This window comes from Fukomys damarensis, unplaced genomic scaffold, assembly GCF_012274545.1.
Source record: "Fukomys damarensis isolate Sample0158 unplaced genomic scaffold, DMR_v1.0_HiC HiC_scaffold_37, whole genome shotgun sequence".
In the NCBI taxonomy this organism is placed as follows: domain Eukaryota; kingdom Metazoa; phylum Chordata; class Mammalia; order Rodentia; family Bathyergidae; genus Fukomys; species Fukomys damarensis.
This window is the reverse complement of record NW_022900949.1, coordinates 52167925-52176117: the sequence shown is the minus strand read 5'-3', so window position 1 is coordinate 52176117 and position 8193 is coordinate 52167925.

Here is an 8193-nt window from a genome sequence, read left to right as displayed (position 1 = left end):
GTTCTTAATAGATAATAAATCTCTGTATCCAAGGGACAGAAAAGACTTCTTAAATAAAACCCCAAAAGCACACAGCATAAACAAGAATAAAAAACAAATAGATAAAAGATGAATTTGATTAAATAAAAACTGAGGATTTCTCTTCACTGAAAATAGGCAAAATTACATGCAGAATCATAGGCATCATAGGCAAAATTAGAGTTAGGTGATTGGAAGAAAATATTTACAATTTATTACCCTGACAATTATTATAAGAAGCTCCTTAAAAAATCAACAATAACCATGAAAAACACCATAAAACCAGCATAAAAATATGGGGAAATGATATGAACAGTTAATCACAAAGAGAAAGCTGATATAGCTATAGTGTTTAGTGACTGCAGAAATGCAAATTAAAACAATAAGAGATTCCTGCATTCCTACTAGATTGGAAAGCAGTAGAAAACTGAACAATAGCATGTTAAGAACATGTTAGAATATAGAGATTTCTATTCAGTGGTGGTAGGTGTGTACAATGATGCACACTTCAGGGGAAATAAATCTGGCAGTAAACTAAGAAAATCTATAACCAAGGATTCAGAAATAGCACTCTTAAAAACACACTCTTCAAGAAAATCCCACAAAGATCTGTGAGCCTGCGTGAAGTTCATGTCATCACCTTGGAAGTAGAAGGGATCGTGCTCTTTAGTAGGGGCTAGAATGCTTTGCAGCAAATAAAGTAATTTGCTTCTAATTCCAGGTCTAAGGATTGCATGTTCATAGAGCAATATGGATAGGTCTTTAAAAACAAGTGCCCAGTGAAAAGTACTCAAAAAAGACCTCTGCTGGGGATTTAGCTCAGTGGTTCCACTGCCTGCCTCGCAAGCGCAAGGACTCGAGTTCGATCTGTGGTATCAAAAGAAAAAAAAAGACCTTTGCAGCAAAATGTCATGTGTGTAAATTGAAAATAACATGTAGAAATATTCAGATCTATGGAGAAAAGGTGAAATCGTCAAGGAAACGAGGAATAAATAAAACAGGAGAGGATCCTTGAATGGGCAAATAATGACAAATGTTCACGAACTGAGGAGTCTGATAAGCTCAATCCGAAGCCTAGAAAAGGACAAAAAAAAAAAAAAAAAAAAAAAAAAAAAAAAAAAGGAAGGAGGGAGAAAGAGAGAGGGAGAGAGAAGGAAGAAGGGAAGGAAGGAAGGGAGGGAAGAGACAGACACTGTGTATGGCAAGTAACGATATATAACAAACACATTTGAAAAGGTACCACCAGAGAGAGGAGGAATGGAATTGCAGGTTTCTAATAAGAAAGAAAAATGGTAAAATTAAATGGGAGAAGGTATACATAGAGCAATGGCAAGAAGGCTTTGAATTAAAGATAGTGATAAAACCTACAACAGAAGTTTGAAGAAAGCAAAAACTAAAAATAGTAGAAAATTTCCCAACATGCAAGACCCCAAAGTCTTACAAAGCAGTATTAAATTAACTGAAATAGCATTAATTAATACAATAATAAATAATAAATAACATACCTCATAGTCTTAAGAACTTTTTATAGTCTTAGATGCTCCCAGAGAGCATCTAAGGAAAAAGGAAAAAAATAGGTAAAATGTAGATTAAAAATTGTATTAATAGAAGACTTTTTATGAGTACCATTTAGTGCAACAAACAAGGGAAAAATAACTCTGTTATTTATTAAAGTTAATGACATTATTGAGAGTTAAAAATAAATCAGGGCTAAGGATATAGCTTAGTGGTAGAGTGCTGGCCTAACATGCATGAGGCCCTGGTTCACACCAGCAGCCACAAAAACTAATAACAACAACAACAATAAACAAAATAAAAGGTTCCAACCTAAGCTCTGCACCTAGTCAAATAATCAGTCAGATTATGAAGGCAGGCTACAGACATTTTCAGACATATAAGAATTCAGAAAGCTTTTCTCCTATGAATCTCTAAAAATGGCTGAAGAATAGACTTCAGATCAAAGGAAAATTTAATCCAAAAGACATTGTTAATTCTAGACAAGTATAGAATATCTTTACATATTGACAATAAAAGTTTTCAGGCAACCAAAGACAAAAATGGAACCGAATATCAATACAACAAAGAGCATGAGACAAAAAATATCAGAAAGACAAGAAAATTCTATAAGTAAAAACAAAATAAGATGGCAAGGATGAGCTGATATATTTCAGATATTAAAATAATTTAATAAATTAAAGTGTCCTTGTAAAAGTCAACAAATTTCAGATTAGTTAAAAAATAGAAAGCTATATGAGGAATGAAAAAATAATACTCTCTCCTAACCCCCCAATATATCCTGGCCCAAAGGAAGAATGTTTCAAGGACAATAAACATACTCAGCTCCATAGAAATGCAAATCAAATCAACAATTTTTGTTTGTTTTTCACTGTCAGATACACAAATGTTTTAAAGTGCTAAGGAAGAGGAAAGAGGGGTCCTCTCATATGAAGTGTGGTAAAAAAATAAGGTGAATGCTTCATTTTTTTAAATGTATTATAGTAAAAGGCATTGCTATTAAACTCCCTCAAAACACTTCCCTTTGAGTCAAACACACTTATCTCATCTTCCTTACCATTTTCTGAAGGAGTTCTGGAATTTCTCTTTTGTGAGTATCTTTAGTTGCACTGTTATGGTTGCTGTAATGTCCTGAATTGACTTAAAACATTTATCTTGAAAAGTCATTTTGTCTTTGGGGAAGAGACAGAAGTCACATGGTGCCAGACCCAGTAGATGAGAACACACTATAATGCTTTTATGAGCCTTCCTTTCTGTTGGATAGTACTTGCAGCAGCATTCACCATATTTTCAAATAACACCTCATAAAAGCATTCTCATATAAAATGTTATTTTATGTTGCTAGGAGTGGCATGTAAATGGTACATGAGAGTAGAAAGCCACTGGCAGAATCCATATTCAACAGTTCAGAGATTCCTTGTAGTAACATACACCTGAAAGAACTTCCTGAATATTATCAAGGATATGGGATGGTACAGCCAGACTGGAGAAACATCTGGTAATACATAGGTACATACAAAGTACAATGATCTACTTTGCAGCATTGCTTATAATGGTGAGAAATGAGATATTAGATAAAACACCCATCAATAAACAAATACAATCTGGGTGTGGTGGCACATGCCTATAATCCCAGAATTCTGGGAGCTAAAGCAGGATGATCCCAAGTTCAAGCCTAGCCTGGGCAACTTAAAAAGACCCTGTCTTGAAATAAAAATGTCCTGTGGATAGAACTCAGTGTGAAGGTACTGGGTTCAATCTCCAGTACCAGGAAGGAAGGAAGGAAGGAAGGAAAAGAAGAAAAGAAAAAATTCTTTTTCATTTATTGCATAATAAAAGTTTATGTTTCTAATGATGTACCTTCAGTGCTGATGAAGGATGAGGGAATTAAGTGTTCATTAGCTACATGTACAACTAATAGGGAAACAAATTGAAAGTATACAAAATTTGACATCCATATTCCTTCAAATGCAGACAAATAATTATGTGTAATCTCTATAGTACATAGTGATTAAAATCTATATAGCAAATTTCATTCAATAGCAAAAAATTAAAACAGCTTAAAATTTTAAAATAAGAGATACCTCTAAAATAGCACAATAAAAGTGATAAAGAGGGACTTTTATACAGATAAATGAGCACCTAGAAGATGTAAAACCATTAATCTTTTTACATCTAACATTGCTAAAAAGTACATAAAGCAAAAATAGAAACCAAAAGGATAGACAAGTCTATGATCAAAATGGGAGTCAAAATAGCAACTCAGGTAGAAAAATAGAAGGGTACAGTTAACAATTATTCTCTAATAGCTATAAATAGAACTAACTTAATTTTCAAAAACCTAATGCTCATTTTTCCCAAATGTAACTCAAACCATTTGGAAAAAAATGATCAAGCTACAGAAAACAATTTCAAAATTCCAAACATTAAAAATTATATAGATCTAACTCACAGATTCACTGGTAACTGTGAGAGCAAACACAAAGGGAGGAGGAACAGTGGTGACATCAACAGTGGTGCCTGCGCCTCCCCCAGGAGAAAGCCTGATTCTGTGCACAAAGCCATCCTGCCTTCTACAAGTCCTCGCTGAGTACCTTCGGGCTGGATGTGATAGTCCCTTCTCTCAGGGAGTCCGTGGGTCTAGATAGAATAGGAGATGAAGGCAATACCTACAAGTGTAGGGTACCAAGAAAGTAGCCCCTATCCATAGGGCTGAAGACAGAGAAACTATCTAGAGATTCTGTTTTTAACCCCGCAGGAGCACCAAAATAAATACCAGGTGCTAGCCAGAACACTGCCACCTGGGTTCTTTCTTAAAATCCAAATGCCTCCAGGAGGAGGGCAGAAAGGTTCTTAAACTCATGCTGAAAGTAAGGTTTTCAAAGGGTGTCAGACCAAAAAAAAAAAAAAGGTGCTAAAGGAGGAGAAGCAACCAAGCTGGAGAAAGAAGAAAGAAAATGGAGATGTGGACAGAGTCCAGTGAGGACTGGGCAGAATACTGCAAAACAAAATCCAAGATGCCATGTTTGCCCTGGGTTGATGCTAGTTGGAAAAAAAGGTTAAGATAACTCTGGCGGGGAGAATCTTACTGTGTATCTCTTCCAGCAGTGATTGTTATATTCTTGGGGCACACAATAGGGAAGGGAAAGAGAGGAAGAGAGAAAAGGAGGGAAGAGTAAGGAAGGAATTGATTCTCCAGTATGTATTTTCACATAAGGATTTGGATTGGGCTACACCCCCACCCCCACCGCCTGTTGCATTTTGTCCTATTAGGGAGAATTTTCTGTGAAAATGAACTTGTAATTAGCAACAATTTTTGGTTCTGTTCTGAATCTCCTTAGTGTTTGAAATATGCTCTTACTACTTTTGACTAAGCCAATAGCCCCAACAATGTTCTTCATTGTGTTCTAAGACTCTGAGGCACATGGGATGAGAAGAATAAGGTCTAGTGGACTTGAGAAGGACACTGGGAAATTTCTGGCATTAAAGAAGGTAGCCCATCCCTTATTTTCATTAGCATCTACTCTATATTTCAGTATGCAGAGCCCACAGCTTGGTGCCTGGCTCCTCACATTGTTTGGCGCTGAGAAGGTGCTCATAAGTGCTTGTGGATGGACAAGTGGAGGAAGAAACAGAGCACAGATGCCAGAAACAACGTATGACCTAAATACTTGCCTGCAATCTAGACTGCCTTGGTTCCCAGGAAGTCTGTGGCACTAAGACATTTGATACCAAATCCCCTCTGACTTGGACCTTGCAAAAGTCCCTGCAAGGGACCTAAGGGTCAAACTGATCTTGTAGGAGAGCTGCCACTGGGTTCATGGGTGAGAGTAACTAGGAGTACTTCCCTTGGGGACACATTCTGGCTCTAGGGTGGTGCTGAATTCTCCTGGTCATTGAGGTCTCAGAAGAAAGCAAGGGGTGAAACTAGAGGAGAGTAGAATTGAGTTGTGGGTCTTTAAGTGTTTTTCCATGGTCACGTTTTTTTGATAAGGAATCACATGCTTTGATAAAGAACAGCCCCAGGAGGCACCAGGGCAATGAACTCATCTTGCTCTCCAGCTGCCTTTACAGAAGAACTATTTTCTTCTAGCAAAGCAACATTATATACGTTCAGCTAAGATTTTTCTTTTCTGATGGAACTAAAAGCCTTATCATAGACAAGATCCTCCCATCTAATTTAAGAGATGGTCAGGAGGTAGACCACTGTTTAAATGGCAATAAAGTTACTGGAGAAACTGATTAAAGTCATACACATGTGCAGTTACAGACTGGAGTTGGAAGAAAAAAAAAAGTAACTCTCCTTGGAATAAAACCAAATGATTGCCTGGACCCTAAAGTGAAGTGATATTGTTCCAATTTTTCCTTTATCAGACAAAAGAAAAGGTCTTTCCGTGTAGCCTTTTGACATAGAGCTAATTTAAAGAAGATTTGGGAATATGATGCAGGATCAGATGCCTTTGCAAATTCCTTGCTGTTTTGATTTGAAATCTCTCATTTATGCTCAGATTTCCAATTGGAAATTTAATGACTTTTTCTTTAAGGGAAGTTGGCAAGCTGGGTTGCTTTAAATATAAATCTCCCAAAGGTAAAAGATCAGACATCATTATAAAAATAGAAAATATTCCCATTGTCCTTTTGAGATGTTTCTCCTAGAAGACGTGAGGATGTTTCTGAACAGCAGATGGGTTTTGGTAAAACAAAGTTGAAAAATATGTGAAACTCTTGACATTGGAACTACTTCCTGAGCTGTGTCAAGTTTTGTGGCTGCCCAGAGTAACTGAGACCATTCTATTTGCGGCAGTGAGCTCGCTGGAAATTGCCTCAGCTATAGAAACACTCCCCATCTGCTGCCCCGCGATTCTCACTTTAATTTTAGGCAAACCCTTTACTCTCTAGGCCTGGGAATTCCTACCTGCCAAACAGGGAGGCTGGTGTTTGTAACCTTTAGGGGCTCTTCACACATGGATATTCTCTGAATTTAAGGCTCACTAACATATAAGATGGCTTTTACGTTGAGCTAGTAAGGAACTTCTTTTTTCCTTCAACTAAAAAAATATGAGATTGCTGAGTAATTCCTCAAATCAGACATGGATCATCCAGTGCAATCAAGTAACCCATTTCCACAAGCAGCCCGAACTGACCTGAAATGATCTGCCTCTGTCTCACCCAGCCTACAAGGAGCACAACTGAAAGAGCCAATTATGTCAGAGAATAAACAGAAATGCCCTTCTATAAGGAAAACAAGCTCAGAATTTCTTTCTCGTGCTGGTTAGGCGCACAGCCATTATCTTTGCTGAAAATACAAACATGGGTTGCACCTTGTCCCCTTTTTCAAACTGAGGGAAGGTCTGACCAGTTTAACCTCACTTGGAAACCTTGAGGGCCTAGAACCAGGCTATTCCTGCTTGTATATCCAGATTCTACATCAGCACCTGACAATATTGAAAGTAACTGTACTGAACAAATGCTAATTACAATGGCTAGTGTAGAGCCTACCTAGCAGGCACTCAGAGCTTGGGCCTAGGAGACCACTTGGCAAGGGCATAGAATTTACTGAGCCATATTTTGTGTATTATTTTAATTAATTAGTTTATTTAGACAGTTCTTAAATTAGCTTGAGAGGTAAATGCAGATGGGAATTTGGAAAACCTTCTTCCCAAGCCACCCCGATGCCACCACTTAGGGAGACAGATGCCGTGATATCTGAGGACTTCCTTACAGAGGTACACAGAGACATCCAGGAGAGAAGGAAAGTCTCCTTTCTCACAGGCACATGTCTTCTTTGTCCACAGCTCAAACCATGCAGTCACTGTAGTCTAGGAAGCACCAGGTCCCAGATGACTATACATGACTGTGTATTTGCCTCACAGTTTCCTCAGGCACACATGGGCTGTGGAAACAAAAAGAGCTGAGTTTTATCCTGGGGATGGTGAGAGATGGCACTATGGAACCTCATGGCCTTGACAGGCTACTTACTCTCTCATCTAAAAGAAGGAAGAATCCTACTCCTTCACAGGAATGCACTGAGGACCTCATCTATAAATAACTGCAACTTACACGGTTCATCCATCTCCTGGTTACACAGGCCTGTTTTACACTGGCCTCTTCAGGCCCTGTGGCAGGCTCAGTGTACCTTCCTACAAACACAAGGAACACATTTTCTTTGTCAGCCCAGCCTGAAACAGCTGAATAAATCCATGCCAATGACCCCTGACCTTAGCCTGCAGTAGAGTCAAGGGCAATCACACACGAAGGCACCACGCACAAAAGCAGGGAGAGTTAGCGCCGGGTAGAGAAGTCTGGGGCAAATGTTAGGACAGAACAGACAGGACCTCAAATCGGTTTTGCCACTCAGACACCAAGAATCCTTGAGTCCTGACAATCTTGGCCTTGTCAGACCCTACCAGTGATGACTGGGGTTGGGAGCGTCAGGTTAAATTTCCTGACCTACTTGTCCCAGCCTGACTGGGGTCATTTCTCATTCAAAACACAACTCCTCACTAGCCACCGTGTCTGTGCAGGTATGCGTGTGTGTGTGCCAACACTACGTGTAGGCACACACACACATACGCATACATGTACACAAATGGACAGGACAAGATGACAGTGTTCCAGGCCAAAACTGCCTTCACCCTGTTAACAAAAGGAGGAGAAAAC